This window comes from Halichoeres trimaculatus, unplaced genomic scaffold, assembly GCF_033239565.1.
Source record: "Halichoeres trimaculatus isolate MK-OKI-2021-1 unplaced genomic scaffold, fHalTri1.1 fHalTri1_scaffold_2, whole genome shotgun sequence".
Taxonomy (NCBI): Eukaryota; Metazoa; Chordata; class Actinopteri; order Labriformes; family Labridae; genus Halichoeres; species Halichoeres trimaculatus.
The window spans coordinates 19,681,402-19,701,367 of record NW_027437180.1 but is presented as its reverse complement, the minus strand read 5'-3'; the positions used below and the strand labels follow the sequence as shown (position 1 = coordinate 19,701,367).

At 40.2% G+C, this 19,966-nt stretch overlaps 1 long non-coding RNA gene across 1 annotated transcript in view; it reads left to right on the top strand.

Annotated features, from left to right (window-relative positions):
* LOC141802474 (uncharacterized) overlaps positions 1–18,252 on the top strand; it is a 28,913-nt gene extending 10,661 nt beyond the window's left edge. Inside the window, exon 3 of the long non-coding RNA XR_012599497.1 lies at positions 18,210–18,252. This is a non-coding gene — a long non-coding RNA (uncharacterized LOC141802474). The remainder of the gene's footprint in view (positions 1–18,209) is intronic.
* The last annotated feature ends 1,714 nt before the right edge of the window (positions 18,253–19,966 follow it).

Sequence of the window (19,966 nt, the reverse complement as noted above, 5' to 3'; positions counted from 1 at the left end):
GTCGACACTGTATTACTAATATCTCAAAAAAGTTATATCTTATCTGACTATACCTCACCTCTCTGAGGATTTATTTTATGTCCACTAGCAAAAAATGTTTGTAAGTAGTGTGTTTGTGTTTTTAAAGGTAGTCCCCTGGAAAAGGAAAAGAAAAAAAATCCTGTGAATTCAGCTCTTGTTTGATTTTATGTGGCTATTTTGGTTGCAGCTTCTGAAAGGAAACTGGTAGTAAGATTTCAGGTTGCAACTCACCTTTAAAAGAGCTACAGTTTGAGCTATTCGTGGCAAGTCAACGAAATGGTAAAGCATGGTCACCCTTTTTCATTATCACTGAACACATAATCAGATTTTCTTTATCACTGATGGTGCACTGCTGCCCGTGTTAAGTTGTGACTAGCCTGTAGTGCAGCAACCTGCCATTAGCTAGGGCTACCATTGCTATCACCATGCTTCTATCCAATTTTCAATCAGGCTATTAAATATTCCCATTAGCTTTGGTTACCATTGGTTACCTTTGGTCACTTAACCTTACTCCCTGGGGAAAGCAAACAAGTGACTGTCATGTAACCCAGACTTAAAGTAAAATAGTTCCTATGAGTAATCCATTTTAAATGCTGTAGATAAACTGTTACAGTGTATGGGGAGGACAGAAAACAATGGCTGTGTTCCAAAATTAGTCCCTGTCAAGAAAAAGGTTACCTAACATATCAGTCCAAATCACTTGCTGGTGTTCAATGTGATACGATTCACATTATTTTCTTCCTCATCCTTGTAATGTAGAAGTACTGGTCTCATTCCTCAGATTCTTGATCTTAGAGATGATAAACTTATCGTTGTTTTGGCGTGTCCAGGTTTAATGCTCGTAATTATGGATCTGTCATGGCAGTGACCTTTTTTCTGTATGAATGAAGGCATTTAGAAATAATTCCATCAGGATAGAAATATTTCCTCGTTGGATAAAGGTGATCAGTTCACACATCTTTGTCTTTATTTGCAATGACCTTCCACGCTGAGAAGGCCAGTGGACCAAAACCACTGCCACCAGATTTCGATGATTTATTTGGCTATTTAGACATAAAAAGAATTGTCAGACATCTTAAGTGCAAGGACAAAATACATGTTTGTTCTAGTGGAGTTGTTGCACCATTCTATGATTGCTGCTTCACTATTTTATTTCTATTGTGTGCCTCTTCAGGGGCACGGAAAGCAGTGGATGGGTTATCAGACTCATGAATCAAACTCTGAATGTGCATTTTTCTTTGTTGATGGAAAGCGAAGGTCTGGAGCTTTCACTGAGCAGTGGGCCCAAATCAGTCCCTAAGTGTTTTGTTGGAAATATTCCTTCAAGAAATTGGTGTGAAAGCAGCTACAATACACAGCATTAAAGCTGATTTTAGTATGCACTCTCATAGGGTATTGAAATACAGCTCTAGATGCATCTGCCAACACACTCATTGCAACTGAAGCTGCATGTGAGGGTGGAATTTACGAGCTGTGATGAAGAAGATGATGTGGGATGATGGTACTAGGGGAATGAAAAAGAATTCTTTATTTCAGCAGAGGCCAATGTTTTACATTTAAAAGAGCTGATAAGTTGTCTTTATGAATGCATTAAATTTCATCCCTAATCCACATCCTGTATGGTATGATCTGTGCTGCAGAAACGTATTAGTTACTGCAGAGCAGGTTGTACCAAACAGGAAATTAGACACAAAAGCGATCAGAGCATCCAGTCATTTCAAAATAAAACACTGTGTTCTGGCTCCCAATCGTAAATCTCATCCTTGTTTAACAAGACTACATCACTGGCACATGGCCAAAAGCCATCATCTGCTCAGATCCAGAGAAAATCTGACATTTTTGAGAAGGAAAAGTTACTCTTGGAGGGGAAAAACTTCATAATTGTATATGACACAACACATCTTTTCTATAAGGACATGTCGTGGGTGGGATTCCTGCAGGAATATGTGGTTCTCCTGTGATCTTGTGATTTCTGGTATCCAGCTGTGCAGCACTGCAGAGATGCATCCAGTGTGAATTGGCGCTCACACTTTATATGAATTGGGGGTTAGCACTTGGTTTTGCATGTGCATGTGTAGTGAAGGGGTGTCCCAATTCTCCGTAAGACCAATGGGAAGGGTGACACAGCCCTTGAAACAAAGACAAACCGTGACCTCACTTGAAACCAAGGGGTTTGACAAATTTCCCATGAAATCAATATATAGTATATATATCTTTATAAGATTTCCATTCCTTTGCTACTTCACATTAATATTAGCCACGTTTTGGACTGTTGGTTTTATATTAAAATTTCTTTTTATAACGATCTACCTAATGTCACTATAGCAACAGCTACAACTATAGCTAACAGCTAGGGTGATGGGTTCACAGTGGACAGACTTCATTGCTGTGCGCTGCGTTTCATGAGTGAGCTGCATCAACTTCACAAGCTATGAAAGGCCAACGTTATGGTATTCAGAAGCTACATAATGTAGCTAACACCAATTTGTTTGGCAGTAAATAAACAGTCGCTCTGCCTACGACAGCGCCAGCAAGTGTCTGGAGGTGATAATATAGCGGGCATCAACTGGCGTCTCGTTTCTGAGATGTTTTTTTTTTACTCTTCCCTTTTGCCCTTATAACAGAAGGCCAAGGAAAGGTGTAGACAAAGGGGAAGGAGCAAGAATGACAATTGGGTTTGGCCCTTACTCTTCCTCGTCCATAACATCAGATTTCCTCTGGATCTGACCTGCAAATGACTTCTGGCCATGTGCCAGTAACGTAGTTTTTTGAAACATACAAAGATAAGATTTATTTTCAGGAGCCAGAAAATGGTGCTTTATTTTGAAATGACCAGATACTCTATTTTTGTGTCGTCTTCCGTGTTTGATACGGACTGCTCTGCAAAGATTAAAGGTTTCTGCAGCATTCTCTAGCAAAAGTAGACCGGCAGTGTAACAAACACGAGCAGCTGTTGGTGGCTCGTGCAGCAGGTGGACCACAGTGTGTGCTGTATGAATGCAATGGTTGACTTGAGTGGTTTCTTGGTATGGCGTAGTTCTTGGCACTCACATTTTATGTGTGAATTAGGGGTAATAGTTGGGCTCAGTGCTGTATTAAGATGCGATTGTTGATGGAGTACTGAGCCACACAGCAATAAAAAAGATGGTCCTGACATGGATCTGGTGGAAGTCTGGTATGATGCAAAACCTCAGTAGCTTAGGAGGAAGCAAGTCTGAAAATGAAATGGTGAAAACACACCAGCCATTTCGTCACCACAGGAGCAAGTTCAAAAAGCCTCAGAGAAACTATGTTATCCCAGGTGAGCTTCAGGAGTAATGCAGATAATTTTGAACTCACATTCTCAGTGTTGGTAGCCTGAGTATGATAAACAACTACTGGATTTGTGGATAAAGTTCTGGCTCGCAGAAGTAAAGGCAACATAAGTCAGACACAACTACTAATGTTAAGTCTTGAGGCTTGTTTGGATTTGCTATGGCTTAATGCTGACTTTAGTCTCTTGGCGTGGGTCTCCTTTGAGAGACTGGGTAGCCTCGCTACTGCAGGAGAGATGGGGTTGGTCGAAATTAGTGTGAAGTCAAGCAAGATGAGCAACAGACACCTAAAACAGTTGGGTTGCTTTCTCTGCACCTGGTGTCCAGTTTATCCAGTGCTTTTGAATAGCTATAAAATGAGGTGACAATTTTTTTGGCACTTTTGAGAATTGCTTGAGTGTTGGATTCAAAGATTTGTTAGGAAATGGTGTTGCTATGAAACAACAGTTTGATGTTGCTGGAAACATTCGGAAACCAGAGAGAAAGGTACAGTTTATCATGTGTTTTACTGCTGGCTGTGGTTTCTTAAACAAGCTGACATTGTGCTAGTGTGTCTAAGCATATGAGAGAAATATTAATCATTTTTTTGGAAAAGTAGAACAAAATGTGATTGAAACAGTTTGTGGTTTTGTTATGGAGACCAGGGAGCACGAGACTGACACTGTTACTATCTTGCACGAGGAACAATAGGGCCTTCCACATGCTGCTCAGGGATGAGGACAAAGAGTGGAGGAATGCTGGCAATGATGTTACTACAGAAATAAGGAATAAGTGTTTGTTCTTGTGCTCCTCATCAAGCTGCAGCACACTCAAACCGGAATTTCCCCAAGGTCAGCGACCCTCCGTCCTCCGCATTTAATCGGGTATCCAGTGAATCAAACTGGACGGGAACCATCTCTCTGGTGTCTGTGATGGTGGAGGTGGGGAATGGGTGGGGATCTCATGCCAATTACTGTGAGCCAATCAAGGTTAAAGAAGGCTGTGTGCGACCTACAGTGCAGAGATATTGTCCTGAAGGAAGTGTAACCAGGGTGGGTTGGGGATTGTTAGTGCTTGTGCATTTAGCGAAAGATTGTTTTTGCTTTGGATTGCTCCTGGTATTTATAATGACACAACTTACTTTTAGCTCTAGTTAGTAGTGCTGTAAGTTATCCTGTCTCTTGGTACTCATACTGCTAACAAATCCTCCATTAAGCACAAGCTTTTAAATGAACTGCAAATAAATTACAGATATATTACAGATACCAGGATTTAACTTGGGGTGATGGAAACACACAACCCTTGAACTTGAATAAAACTTAATTTATGATTTTTAGTAGTAAGCCAAAGGATGATGAAATAGGCCTTATTGTAAAATGTTTTCACATGTGTAAATGTGTAAAGCTAAATTTTTGGGAGTGATAATGGATGAAAAACTGACCTGAATATTGGATACATTGAAAAAAGTGTGTCAGTATTTGTGTTTCAGACAGTGCAAAGTACAGTTTGGAGTTGTCTCTCATTGTTCTCTATTTTATTCACCTGTTCTTCTGTATTTTAGTTATTAATCTGAGGTACAGGGTAACATGTACATGATTAATACCAAACCTTTGTAGTTGTTACACAAAAGAACAATCTGATGAAATGCAGACCAGTACCTGAGGATCTACGTAAGTTGTCCACATGTACATAGTCTAAAGATTTGCCCTTTATGGAGTTCCCCATTACTATGGTGCATAATTCAAATTGCTATTCAAGCAGAATTCAAACATGTTTCCATTCATGTTTTACATCTTACTGAAACACATTTGTAAAAGGCAAATAATGCATTGTCTATGATGGAGGTATTTAAATAACATTCATTTGAGCATTCCGAAAACTCATACGCTGTCATACCTACCCTAAACCCCGACATATGGGAAAATACAGATTAAGCAGTATAAAGGAACTAGACTATACTCAGTGTTTGGGAACATGAAAGAAGATTTCCACCATCAAATACACACTGCACTGGTTCAACACACTAGAAACTGGTGTTGAACAGAAGTCTCAGGAGACAGAGCCACTCTCCAGAACATTGTCAGTCCTCCTTGAAAGACTGTCATACCTGTCCTGAACTCTGTCAGAACACATCAGATCATCTCTTAAGAATAAACACTGCCAGCTCTCTGGGAGATTGAAGTAGATGGAAATCTACTTGGCTTGCTGAGCCTGAGAACTTTCCATCAGAATCTAATCTGGTTATTCTGGAAGCCAAGATTGTTGTTTAACCTCAATGTTGTGGTCACAGTAAAGGGACCGGGTTTGTTCAGCAGTGTGCAGAGGGCACGAACTTGGAATACTGCATCAGGAAACATCATTGGCTCTTTGTGTGTTGTAGAGTGCATGATCCTGCAGAAGTGTTTTGACACTTTGCTCCCAAGAGACCGCTGCCTGTACCATTACTAATACACCACATTGAGAAACATAGAGCAACAGTTCACTGTTGGTTGAGTGCACCCTTGCCTTTTCTAAACCTGTTGAAGTAGGAGGAAGGATCAAATAGAATTTCATATTATCTCTTCAGGGCTGAAGGCTTCAGCTTTTGTACTCCTGATAGCAGCTTATGTGTCATTTTGCCCTGGCCTAGAGTTTTTAATGACATCCCTGCCATGAACAGCAGGTTTGGGAATTTCTTGAAGGGGAGGTTTTTTTGAGGCTGTGTCACAGAGGTTTTGATTTAGTCCTTCAATCCACTGCTGGAGCCTGTAAATTTCTGCTTACAGCAACCTGCCTGTTAGCTAGCTATAACCTTCAAATCTCCTTTCCCCCTTGCCAGGGTCTTATTTTTTTACTGCTGTTAAATAATTGAAGAGTTTTTGTGACAGAATCATCTTCAGTTTGAGAGTCATCCATTTGACTTTCATCAACCTCTGTTGCCTCAAGGTGTTTTGAAAGCTCTTGTAGAAAGGTTGTTGGGCCTTATCCAAGGCTTCAATGTTGATGTGTCATGTTATAGTTCACCTCAAGATTAATAACAAAAGTGTAAGTTGTTTATTCCAAGTGTTGACCTCTGCCACTGTTTTTCACAAATTTCACATCAGAAGTCCAGCACCTTCTCTATTTTGATCAGTCCATCATAGAAAAAATGACACTTCTTAGCTTGGTGGTGTTGCACATATTTTTAAATAAGGCGACACATTGTTGATCTACAGTGGCCGGAAGGTGTCAGCTGATTTGCAAAACCAACAAAAGAAATGCAAACAGAAAAACACAAATGCAAAAGCCACAACAAAACAGAAATACAGCCACAACAGAAGTTACAAGGACAGTTATTCCAATAGATACGGAGAGGTTGAGAAAATAAGTCAATTATTGTTCTGTTTTTTTTTAACTTTATATATATATATATATATATATATATATATATATATATATATATATATATATATATATATATATATATATATATATATGATACTCTGATTCATAAAGCTAAATATAAGATGACATATCATTGGTAAATAAAGACATGTAGGCGCCTCGACTGAGCAATATTTGTCATAGCTGAAGTTAATAAATGAAAGTCAATTACTTTCACAACTTGTCTGTCTGTTGGGATTGATAGCGTCTTTCCATTGCTGCTGTACTTCTGTTGTGTTATGGTGTTTGCAATTGTGTTGTCACTTTTGCATTTGTATTGTTCTGTTTGCAATGTCCTTTTGCTTTGGCATTTGTGGTGTTGTCTTTTCAAATCGTCCGATACTTACAGGCCACCATATTGATCCCTCTGGGGGCAATTTGGTTGTTGCCGATATCAGAGCCGTGGTAGAAATGGGAAAATATACAATGAAATTAAAATGGAGAAAATAAATATCAGGTTTAGATGCAAATAAAAAATTTAGAACCCAGTATAAAACATACAAGGCACTTGGGACATGTGATGCAGAAGTGACAAATTCAAGTGACAGTTAGAGATAAAGTGACATCAGTTGTGATGACAGTGGATATTTGTGTCAGAGGGATGACAGTTGGACGTTTCCATTACTGTTGCCCTTTGAACCTTTATACACTCAAAACCTCAAATTAAGACAAAAGCATTAGAATATATTATGCTGCAGCTAACAAGTGTCTGTTTAGATCAGTTAAGACATAATTATGCAAATAACAGCTTCCCTGAGCTGGACGAGAGATGTCACAAGATGTTTGCTTTGTTTTTTACACATTGCCTCCTTATCCTGTAAATACTAATCCAACAATGTGAGATGTATCAAGTGCTGATAAATGGTCAGCCAGGTTGTCTTTTTACTGTCCAGCAACTGTCAAAAGAAATAACTCATCATCTCAAATGACCAGTGGTGGAAGGCCTCTGAAGAAACCGGTTGTCCAGGTTGGCCATGTTGCCTCTCACCACAACAATGTGCTCTCATTGTGCTCTTATAGATGAGACGGTGTTCCACATGACTTACTGTAGACCGTTTCTAAGGCTTTACCTTTTGACTGAGCTGCAACACTCAGTGAGGCGTGCTACTGTCCGCACTAACAACCCTCAATCACTCCAAGACCTGCTGGGAGTGATGCGTGCTCATAAATCAGGGCCTCTGACCCTGACTGCACGTCATTATTGCCCTCTGGAGACGAGGCTCACACATACACACATTCGCAGGTGTTGTCTTCGATATTTCGCCAACCATCCTAAAAGGCTTTTGAGTATCCTCACAGGAAAAACTGAGGCCACACACACGCACACACGCACACACACACACACACACACACACACACACACACACACACACACACACTCACGCTCACGCTCACGCTCACGCTCATGCTCACACACAGAGTGCATTGCAGCCCAGTGGTGCAGGGAGAATGGCTTGCCGGGGGCTGACAGGTGGAGGAGATGCAGTCAGGGAATACAGCCAAGGAACAAAGCAAATGACAAGGAGACAAGGGACCCCCTGAATGTGAATGGTATTCCCTTTGGTTGGTTTATTTTGCTTTTTCAAACATTATAAGATGTGAGACAGGCTTAGCAAACTAAATGTGAAAACGGGGGTTAAAAGGCCAACACTGCCCCTTCCACACATCAGCAGAACTATCTAATGGTTGGTTTTGATGGACCAAAACATAAAGATGCCATTTACAATGAGGCAAAAGAATTAAAAAAAGCAACCAGCAAATGATTATTGTAGCTCTTAATTCATATCAAATAATTTAGTACAGATAGATAGTTTTAGGTTTAATAACTAACCAATGACACCTGATGCTATTTCTACAAATATATCTGTTGCCTCTTCGTTTAATGTACGCTGTCTTTTAGTCTAAGTTTTAGTCTAAATATGTATGATCGCTTCTGGTTCTGTGTGTGTGTATGTGTGTACGAGGGATGCTATTCCTGTCCTGTCTGTGACCCAGTCATAGATTGTTTATATGTCTTCCTCCATCATTTCTATATTTAGGCCTCTGTCTTCCTTATTTATGGAGGCTGTGCTCCTGAGACACACAAATCATTGTGATGAGTTGACACCGGCAGAGCTCTGCTGGTGCCTCAACTGGCTAACTGCTCGAGGTTTGCTGGTCATTTAAAGCCAGGCTGAAGAGACAACGCAGCATGTATTTTGTTTCAGGACATTCCTCATCCGCTAGTTTGTGGCAGGGTGTCAAGTTTTGATCAAGACTGTGTAGTTGTTGGTAGTTTGTTGATTACAAGCAGTGCTGCGTTTACATTAGGCATACCGAAGGTTCAGTTCATTATTTTGGAGTGGGGGTGAAATGAGATGTTAAAGTGTTGACTGAGTTTGTTATCTACAGAAGATGTCGGGCAGTTGACCACAGTTTATGATATTCAGAGAGAAATTTCAGTGCTGTATGTGTGTTATGTGTGGATGTGATTATTTAATTTTGTGCATGCATGGAAAAGTATCTCAAGTTATGTAAAAGTGATTTAAGTAAGAGAAAATCTGACATAGCCCATTCTTGGCAGCAGCAGACTTTAATTAACTGACTGATTGGACCCTGTGTGTGTGTCTCTGGGGGATTTTAGGTCCACTTGGTAGATATAGCCAGAGCCAGATGAGAGGATACGTGAGGTTGCTGAACAACGAATTAATGTATCTGCTCCTTCACATATCTCTTTGTCTCTACTTTTAACTATTGCTGACTCCTTCGTTATTAAATGTCCCATCTATTGCTGTAACAAAAAGTTTTGAAGTGACTTGGTCTTCATTCATTTTGAGGGTTGTTTTGCTTGTAACCCCCTGCAGAGTGCTTCTATTGTGAAAGTGGAGTGTTGGAGAGCAGCATCTGTTCATTTGACATCAGTATGCATGAAGCTCTGATATTTAAACTGTAAACAAAAGCTGACCTGAGACAACCTACAGTACACCCACACATAGCAGCCATATACACATTTTCACTGAGCTGCGGTCTTGAATCATTGAAATATTGTGTATGTTTTAGTCTTTGGGCTTGAATGATCACAGTACATACTCTTTTTTTTTTTTAATATTAACGTGTGTATGAACTTTCCTTCTCATTATTTCAATGTGGTGTTTCACAAAGTAGTTGCTCAATGACAATCTTTGAAGTTTGGCACTTCCATCTGATGCAACACAATGAGGACACAATGCAATGAGGACAGTTTGTAACACAAATGTAATGCAACCAACGAGCAAAAAAGACAAAAGGGCAATCTTGTGCTCAAAATACCCAATTGGAAAAAAAAAAAGTGCACTCAAAGAGTTAGATTGTTCTGTATGTGTCTTAACTCGGCCTGTTTTTGCACTAAAATTGTTGAAAACCCAGGTAAATATTGATGAATATATCTATTGTCAGTTCATTAGTGGTTTTACGTTTTTTTTTTTTTTTTCATTTCACTTTTTTTATCCAACTTATGTTGGTTTTTGTATACAAACAAAACTTTACCAGCCGACTCGTATAAATACTCACATCTCTGCTAATAATAAGTGACGTGGTCAACCTCTGTCCATCCCTGCACTTTTCTGCCCTTTCAAGGTCTTCATTAGCAACACATTCTACTAGTTCCCATATATAACAAGCCTTGTGTAATCTCACTACAAGTTGTGGTGAAAGTGCCAAGTGATCGAGGCTTGATGTTAATGGCAAAGAACAATTCTAAAAAGGAAATGCAGAATAGCATCTGCACCAGGCAGCTGTGCAAATCTTTGAAGGCAAAGGTTGCAGAAGGTTCATTTATGGCATGATATAAGAATCTCAATCAAGACATCAGACAGGCGTAATAAGGCGTAATAAGGTGTAAGTGGGACAAGTTTCATTTCTGCCAACACTAAGATGTGAAGCCAATAGGCCAACTCTAAACCTGCCGACATATTGTGCTGTTGTAGTCAAGGCATGTGCAGATATATCTAATTAGCAGAGCTGCAGGAATGACCCTTTTTTTCTGCATTCAATCAAAAAAATGTTGACAATCATCTTGGTGGGCGCAATCCAAAGCAGAACTGAGTCTTGTGTTGATGTGAAGCAGATTGTGGCTCTAGAAAGTCTTCACATGATAAAACATGAAAATTCAAAACTTGTATGCATCAGTAGCCATAGTTAGTGAGTGCAGGCGCGCTCCAAAGTTACTTTTGCAATGCAGAAGCGCTTTTGTTGTTGTATCCGCAGTGGTTTGTGAGCTTAGAAGTGTTTGATTTGTTGTTGTATCCGCCGTAGTCGTCACCCAGCACAGGCGCTCTCCTGGGGCGGTCTCTGCCATGGAGGAGGTAGGAATCCTGGTGGGGGTAGCTACCTTGGCACAACACCACTGCCAGCTGATCAGAGCAGAGCCAACTGTGGGCGAGGCTTTACCTTTCCCGGTGTGTCTTCACCAGCTCAGTTTACAATGCTAAAGATGTGGGGCTAACTTATGCTAAAATCTATTGACAGAGCCGACCCATTCTGACCAGCAGCGTTCAGTCATTAGCCAGTATAGGCATAGACTAACCAGAGTTATTCAGCTGACATCTCCCACTGTGGTAAACAAAGTCATCACCTGTTCAACAGAAACTCAGCTGTCTCGGCGTCAGTCTTCAGCCCCAAATCCCTCTGCAGCTTTTTCCACCTGTCGTACATTTCTCCAATATTCAGTCTCTGTTGGCACCTGTATCGCTCATAATTCTTCCTTGCTTCAGCCTGTTCCTTGAAACTTTTGTGCTTTCTTCCCTTCCCTGTGGAGGGTAACAGTAACAGCCTCCTGGTTTCGGTCTTCTCTGGCTCCATGACGCTTAGGTAGCTGTGCAGGTAGCTGTGCAGCTAGCTGACGTGAGAGGGGTAGTGGGGAAGGACAAAGTGGGACCATGGGCATGGCGGTGCAAAGCGAGGGAGACAGGGGATTGGATGGACTCACAGACCAATCTGAACCGCACATGGCATGCGCGGTTCGGATTGGTCAACTTGTATGCAGCTTTGCAGCGGGTATACTGAATGGATTTTTTTTCGTTCTTTTTGGTCTTTATATTGTGTAGATTGGACCATAGGACCATAACAGCCCTATAAATGGTGTTACTAAGATGCACAAAGCCTCCAAATTGTACACCATAGCTTTAAGTCATGAAGCAATGCTTGTTTTAACTATTTCTCCTCTCTTTGCTGTCTTTTTGCTGTCCTTTGATCAACATTTTTCTCTCTGCTCTTATGAACTTCCTTTCACCCTCCTATTTCTCCCTGTCCTCTCTTCTCACTCTTCTCTTTATTTCTTTTGTACCTGTAATTAATCCACATTCGCCCCCACTCTCATTCCCAACCAGCCGGCAATATTAGCATCTTTGTTTGCTGCTCCCACCCCTTCCTCTTATATTTGATAGAGTGTGTGTGTGTGTGTGTGAGAGAGAGAGGGAGTAAACATATTTTATTGGTCCTATCTGCTGGTGTCTCCTATTGTTCCTGTTAATAGAGGCTCATGATTGTATGCATGCTGCCAAAGTGTGATTCTCTGTGTGTGCGTGTGTGTTTATATGTCACTGTCATTCCACACCTGGTTGTCAGGAGTGGTTACTTAGTGTCGGTGGCAGCCAGATGATAATTAAAGCAAAGCTGAGCGCAGAGAGATAGACAGAAGAGAGGGGTGAGCAACACCAGGAAACAAGGGAGCCATGAAGCAAAAACGACACACGGCCTACTGAGACCGACAGCGGGAATGAATGTTTGCTCATGTTGGAGTTTAAATGCCTTAGGTTTTAATTTATTTGGTGATTTGTATTTGAACCATGTAATTTGAGTGCTCTGAGACCTTTTTTATCTCACTCTATTCTGTTCCTCTCCCTCTTCCCTGGTCTTTCTCTCTCATTCTTTGTAACCAGACCAAATCCACCCACTGTACTGGCATGCAGTTTCCTGTTATTTCTGCTTCTGCTTCAGAACCATCTGTGTAGCTGTTGCATCATTTCACCTGCACACTATACACAACCTTGCTGTCTATGATTCAAGTTGTAATTTTATCTAGTGGACTAAAAAAAAGAACAAAACCCACCAGGTTGTACTAGTTGCATAGTTGGGTCAAATCAAGGTTTTCCACTAGCAGGAAGAAAGAACTTGGCCTTTTTTGGTGGCGTGACTCAACTATTTTTGGGGTATTAAATAATCCCCATGAGAACTTTTAGAAGCAAATAGGGAAGCAGTACAAGTTTTGCAGATCACTATCATTCAAGTTTTCTAACCAAGCTTCAGGATGGACAATAAAATGGCTAAAAATAGTGCCTCTTGAACTGGGGTCATGGAATCCCAGTTTCTCTTCTTTCACGCAGCTTGTCATTAAGTCCTTTCTTTCAATTAGAAACATATTTCGTATTACATAAATATTTATGGTTTGTTACACAAAGTAAAGTGGGGGCATGGTGTAGTATGAACAAGAAAAAGTCTGTATAGTGTCAGGTGTTCTGTGTGTATGGGTTAAGCAAACACAGGACTTTTACAGAGGAGGCCAGGTCTGGCTTTTAAAAGATCAGCTGACATATGAGTGGCTGCAGTAACACAGGCTTTTTTTTCTCTCTACACAACCAACCCAATTATCCAAGTGCAAAACCTGCTTCAATAGTTGGGGCTTATACAATATACACGTGGCATACCCTCAGTGTTGAAAACTGAAGCCAATGTAGAGGAGTAAAAAGTTCTACCTGAAGTGTCTACTTGAGGCTTATTGCAGAGACTGAGGAATGTACATGATCTGAAACCTCAAAAGCTTATTTTTTATAGCACTATAATGGGATGATTAATTTGTTTTCATTTTTTATCATAACTTAGTCTTTTTAGCTATCTCTAGGTCAAAAGGGTTGACAGAGACTATGACTCAAATGATGGCATAAATTTGCTAAATTCAGGGGGTGTCTTAACTGACTGACAGATGGGCAGATTATTGCCATTTGGAGGCCCAAGCCTTCCTCAGTGCAACCCCTTACGTACAGTTAGACTGATCAAAAGTTAGGCTAGGGCAACACTCCATGACCTTTATTGAGCTTTAATACCTTTTCAAAAACAAAAAAAACAAAAAAAATAACAGCAGACATCAGTGAGATTGCTTCCTCTTCTTTTTTCCTTTGATATTTGTATTATTTTATCATTTGGGGGTGGAGAATGATACACAGCAGAGGGCATCATGTTAGAACTGGCAGGCTGGGTTATGCTAACATGACGCACAGAAATGAGACATGCAGATTCACCATTAGAAAACGTGTGTGGCTTTTATACTTAATAACACTCTGCGCAGCATCCATTGTCAAACCGTATAGAGCGGTTTACCTGAAAAACACGTCCACCACAGTAGTAAACTAGAGTAGAAGAAGTTGTTTACACTGTTTACAACATTATTTTTCACCACTTCCTCTTCTCTGCAGAGTGTGGCCTCAATCTGAGGCTACAAATTGTTAATCATACTGTTATCACAGTGATCTCTGTGATGAATCATAAAAATGCCAGAATATTTTGTACTTTGGACACTAAAACTAGTAATTTCCAGAGGTGCACAATGTGGAAATTTTCTCCTTGACTAGGACCGCACGAGGGGGCTAAGCTGCTAAAATGATGTTATTTCCCCACACAGAACCATGTGAACCGTGCCAACGTGATAGATCAACCAAGCTTAAGGTCTCTGTACATGAGGTGCATGGCACATCCTTGCGTCTATGGTTGATTCCCATATTAACATCTGGTCTCAGGCTCAGTGATCCTTAAGGTCAAAGAGAAAGGGCTTCCTCCAGTACTTTGGGATGCTTTTTTTTTGCTGTTGGCAGTGTTGTGGTTGATATATGAATTTTATACTCTTCAGAAAAGTGTAAAACGGAAGTAGAACTGCTCATTTTTCTCTGCCAAGCAGATCATGCACCCATCACATACACAGTCTTTTGGGAAATGTTATTCGGCCTCTTCCCAGCGTACATGATTGTGTAGAGTCTTCTGAGAAACGCTATCAGACCTGGTTCTCATGATTGTTTTTAAAGTCCACAGAGTCTGTTTATGGGAGGGAAAGTTCCCAGTCCCTCACTGATCATATAAAGCAATGTCAGTTGGAATAATAACTGACAACACAATTGAAAAAAACTTCACGTGTTGATAACTCATCCTCTAATAGCAGCTGCATAGTATCAAAAATGTGGAAATTCAAAATAAGAAAAAAAAAGAGACAAGTGTACACAGAAATCCTTACAGTGTCTTTTTTTTAAGAACACTTGCAAAATAAACCAACCCTGGTTCCTGAGTAGGGTTGACTGTAGTGGAGTAATGCGATTACTGAGCGGCTGCTTACAAATTCAGATTGTTACAGTAACCATGTTGCTGAAGGGTTCTGTGTCTTTCTTCTTTCCTTAACCAGATTTACCCCTTTGACTTGATTTATTACCTCAATGTCAACATGGTCAACAGCACTGTGACGTTTTGAACCAAAAAATACGCAAATGCACCGAGAGAAGGATATTAAGGTTGTTTGCCAGCCCATGTTTCAGTCATTCTGTCATCAGATGTCATCTTTGGTGCTTAGCATTAATTTTTGTAGTGTTCCTTTATTGGATATTGTGACACCATTTGTCAAACAAAAGCACTGATTGGAGTTTTCCCAGTTCAAGCCTCTTCATGCAGCATGTTAAAGGTTTTTTGCTGCACTGGTTGTAGCACTGCTAATAAAAGTGCAGTGGCTGATTTCCAAGAAAGGTCAAGCTGAAGGCTGCATGGATAAACGTAGTTACTAACTGTGTCACATTACATTTGAATGGAAAAGCAGAGCTTTTTATGCCCTAATGGAGTCGATCACTATTTCAACCTTACAGGAGATCTTTGTGTCCCTGCTCCTCTTTTATTCCTGTCTGTGTTTCACTCCATGTGTATTGACCTTTTACCCCCTGCCTCTGTGATAACCCATGTCAGTCAGCGATTATAGATTGCTCCTTTATCCCGTTTACAGCTTAAAAGGATCTAGCTCCCAGGTAGAGTGATAGTGTCTTACTGTGGCTCATGATTTACGGTCAGAAACTGAATCACACAGGAAGGGAAAGGAGATGTTACAAGTCAAGAAAATGGATGTCTAATGTTTGAGATATGGGGCAATTCCAGTGCTTGAGTGGGGCACTCAATAAAGCATGAGCATTACAACCAGTTATACCAGTAATTCAGCCTCACTGAGAATCCTCCTGTCTGCATAATTGTTGCCTTGTTATGTCTGTACCAAAAAAACACAACAATCCCCACCTCCTAAGATGTGTCTTTTCATTTGACTATATTTCTGGTGCCTCTCTTCTTTCTGTCTTTCTTTCTGTCTGTCTTTCTTTCTTTCTTTCTTTCTTTCTTTCTTTCTTTCTTTCTTTCTTTCTTTCTTTCTTTCTTTCTTTCTTTCACCTGCTTCTTAATCCAAATCTAATCATCTGTCTGAAATTTCTATAAAAGTACTAAATAACCAACCAAACAAAAAAACGTAGAGATTTGTGCAGGCCTGTTATTCCCAGTTTGAAACTGAATCATAAGGACAAAACTGTCTTTCTGTGGCTAATGACCATAGAGTTGGCTGATTACTGTGGCCAACTTTTCTTGGCCAAGCCACTTGTTGACTGACCACACACTGGCAAAGACTCACGGCAGCAAAGTGGTACAGCAAACAAGTCAACTTGAGGGAATCAGTTGTATGTTTTGCCTGCAGTAGAAAGATCATGTCAGATCCAGTCTTAAATATTTTTAGAATGTTGGTAGATTTTGAGGATGTGAGACATGTGACACATAAACACATTTTATGACAGATTTGTCAGTTTATGATCTTCTCCTGTGGGGAAGAACAATATCAACACACGATCAGCTTCAATCTTGAATTTATCACTTTGTATGTTTACATGCAGCTTAAGAAATCAGACTGAGCTGAGACAGCATGAGATTGGGTTATTAAGATGCTTGTAAACAGCAACCATACAAAATACAATAAAGGGCTTATAAAAAAGCACCTTTTTTATTTGTTGATACTCATCTTTTCACTACTTCCTTAAAGAAATTATTCTCATCTCTCACTAACATAGCTGCCATCATTATTTTTTGAATTAGAAGTGATATTAAGTAATGTAAGTATTGTACTCATTTTATTATCGTACAATAAATAGTTCAGAGTTTACTTTTCAAATCAGCCACTTATCCTGATGAAAGATGTCACATGTCCACAACCAGGCTAGGTTAAAAAAAATCAGGATCACCCTTCCCAAAATTAAGTGTATATATGAAGCAGCTAACCGCTTGCAGTGATGTCTGAAAATAAATTTGTTTTCAAAGTCATATGTCCTGATCAGCCCCTCAGAATTAAACTGAAAACTTTCTGCTGTTGGAATGAGGTGTACAACATACATTTAAGTGTCAATTCTACTGTTTTCCCACACTTCAACAACCCATTGCTGTTAAAATGCGGTGTCTGTGCACCTTGGCGTACTTACGTAAAAACATAAAGAGCTACAGCTGCATCTGTCCTAGTCATTGTTTTTAGAATGTTATGCGCTCTTTGGGTGAACTAAACCAATTTGAAGGAACGAATCGTCTTTTTCTTTAGAGCCCTACAGAAGCTAATGGGACCCAATAGACATTTTGAGCGGACGCACTGTTTGACAACAGTCGTGCTGTGAGCTTATGTAGGGAAAACAAGAGAGGCAAAGACAGACAAGTACATGAGGCATTTTGTTGCTTCACAGGATACCAAGAAGGTTCATTCCTTAATTCCTTTATCCTCTCATTTTCTAAGAAGATTGAAACCAGCAGCAGATAGAGTTGTGTAATGAAAGTGGGGCTTGTACAAAACCAATTTAAATGTAGATGGTGTCATTACGTTCTGCAATCTCCGTTTACTTCTTAATAAGTCCAAGCCTGGAGCTGCCTGTTGCTATTTTAAACCTTGCAGTAGCCAAAATAAGAAGCCAAAACTTGGGAGAAAGGAATGCAGTCATTGGAAGGTTCTTTCAGCTTGAGCAGTAAAATAACACCATTAAAACATCTCGTGTAAGCTTCACTGTAGTCTTTCTGCTGTGTAATGACAGAAATAATGTAGTAAAGGAAATATCAAAGCCTGTGAGAGAAAAGTCACTTCAAAAACCACATCTCACAAGTGAGAGCAAAAAAAGGAGACGAAAGCCGGCTCTGGCAGGGACTGTGGTTACTGTTAATGTTGAGAAGAAGAAAAGGGGGACCTGGCTGAGCAGGGATGTCACGCTGCAGATGAAGAAAGTGTTCCTCAGCATGCACTCACACACATTTTGTGCACACATACACACTTCAGGGGGAGCAGCCTCAGCTGCTCGCTTTGTTTTTTTGGCTTAACTAATATTTTACTCATTCTTGCTTGACATTAGGTATACAGAATACAGACACCCAGTGCAACACATCAACTAAAATACACAAAATGTCTTACTTGAGTGAATACAGCGATGAATTCCACTGCTTTCTTCACAGCGACTGTTTTCTGAAGCTGGCCTCACATCAGAAGACCCCCGAGCAACACTGACACAGAGAATTTTCTTCTGTCATAATACATCCAACTGAGTTTTGCACTGGAGTTTTGGCTTGCTCATTTATTTCCATCCATCAGTTTAAGATCTCTATTAAACTTAGCAGCTTAGTCTCAGTCATCATAATGAAAAAAAAGTCCAGTCTTGTAGCTTTACAGTTCATACTCTCACTGGCTATTTTATTGGGTACACCTGCTGAACTGCATGTTAATGCAAATATCAAAACAGCCAATTAAATAATGTGAACTCAAAGCTAAAGTTCAAACTGAACATCGGGAGAAGGAGGGTGCTTTAGGTGACTCTGAATGCGGCATGGCTGTAGATGCCAGAAAAGCTGGTCTGAGTATTTCAGAAACTGCTGATCCACTGGAGTATAGCACTATTGCTAACATCAGATTATTTAAAGCATTGCTCAGAAAAAGGCAATGCTGCCCTACAACTTTCCCAGTTTCACTCTAGATGAGGCGCCCAATTTGAAATTTCTGAAAGTCTGTGGCCAAATGTCATTTGATATGAGGTGTCAGACAGTCCAAAGCCCTTTCAAATGCTTGAGATAAACCAGCAGTCCCACTCAAGTGGTCTTATAGTCAAATTCATTTCTTCTCCCTGTCCCGTACCTCTTTGTTCCTTGGCCAGTGCACCAACTTTATGAGGCTTTGTTATCGTTGCTCTTTGCTGTCTGCATTGCAGTTTTAATGGTTGGCAGCTGGCCTAATAAGCATCGCTTGGAAGAAGGAACATTACAAGAAAATTGGCTATGGGGAGTCCAGCACAGATCAGGAGGACACACACACACACACACACACACACACACACACACACACACACACACACACACACACACACACACACACACACACACACACACACACACACACACACACACACACATTTGCACGCACGCACAAGAAGTCTGGCTGGTGGTGGCTCACAGGATCCAGCTGTCATAATGACTTTGGCCTGAAGAATGAAAGGAGGTTGTGACCCTACCACACACACAAACAAAAACCTACACAAACATTTTTTTGTCTACTCGAAGCTAGACAGAATGGAGGGTCATAATTAGTAAAGCTATTTCTACACTCTATTTCTGGTCTGAGTGCTTCTGTGTACAACTGTAATTTTCAGTGATTCTGTTTATCTTTTTATTGTTCTCATGGTTGTCTTTGATATTCTTTTTGAACTGATTCGTCTTGGGGGGTATAATGACTCATTTTGCCAGCCAGTGAAAATAGAGTCTCAAAATCTTAATTTTGACCCAAGAAGTCCCAAATGGTGACATATTCTTGGACTTGTATGGAGTGTAATGCCTATTGTTTTCACTGACAAGATATTTTTCCCTAAAGCTGTCACTAGGAGCCATGTGATCCTTGCAACAACTGTAATAATCTTATACCTAGAACACATAACTATTTATCTCCAAAAACTTTATTAATGCATATGCTTCAAAAGTTGTGCATTAACGGTTTTAAAGATAACTGATTGTGCAGATTGTAATTTAGGAGGTCTGGAAGAGGTTTAAACCAGATGTTTGGATGAGGTTTGGACAAGGTCTTGAAATGGATGTTCAGAAAATCAGAGGGAGATAAATAAATAACACCTCATTGTCGAAGAGCAAACACAGGGGTTTATTCTTTGAATATGTAGAAGTTAAGAAGATTTTAAAATGCTCAGTTTGCCGATCAGAGGCACAGCCCACCT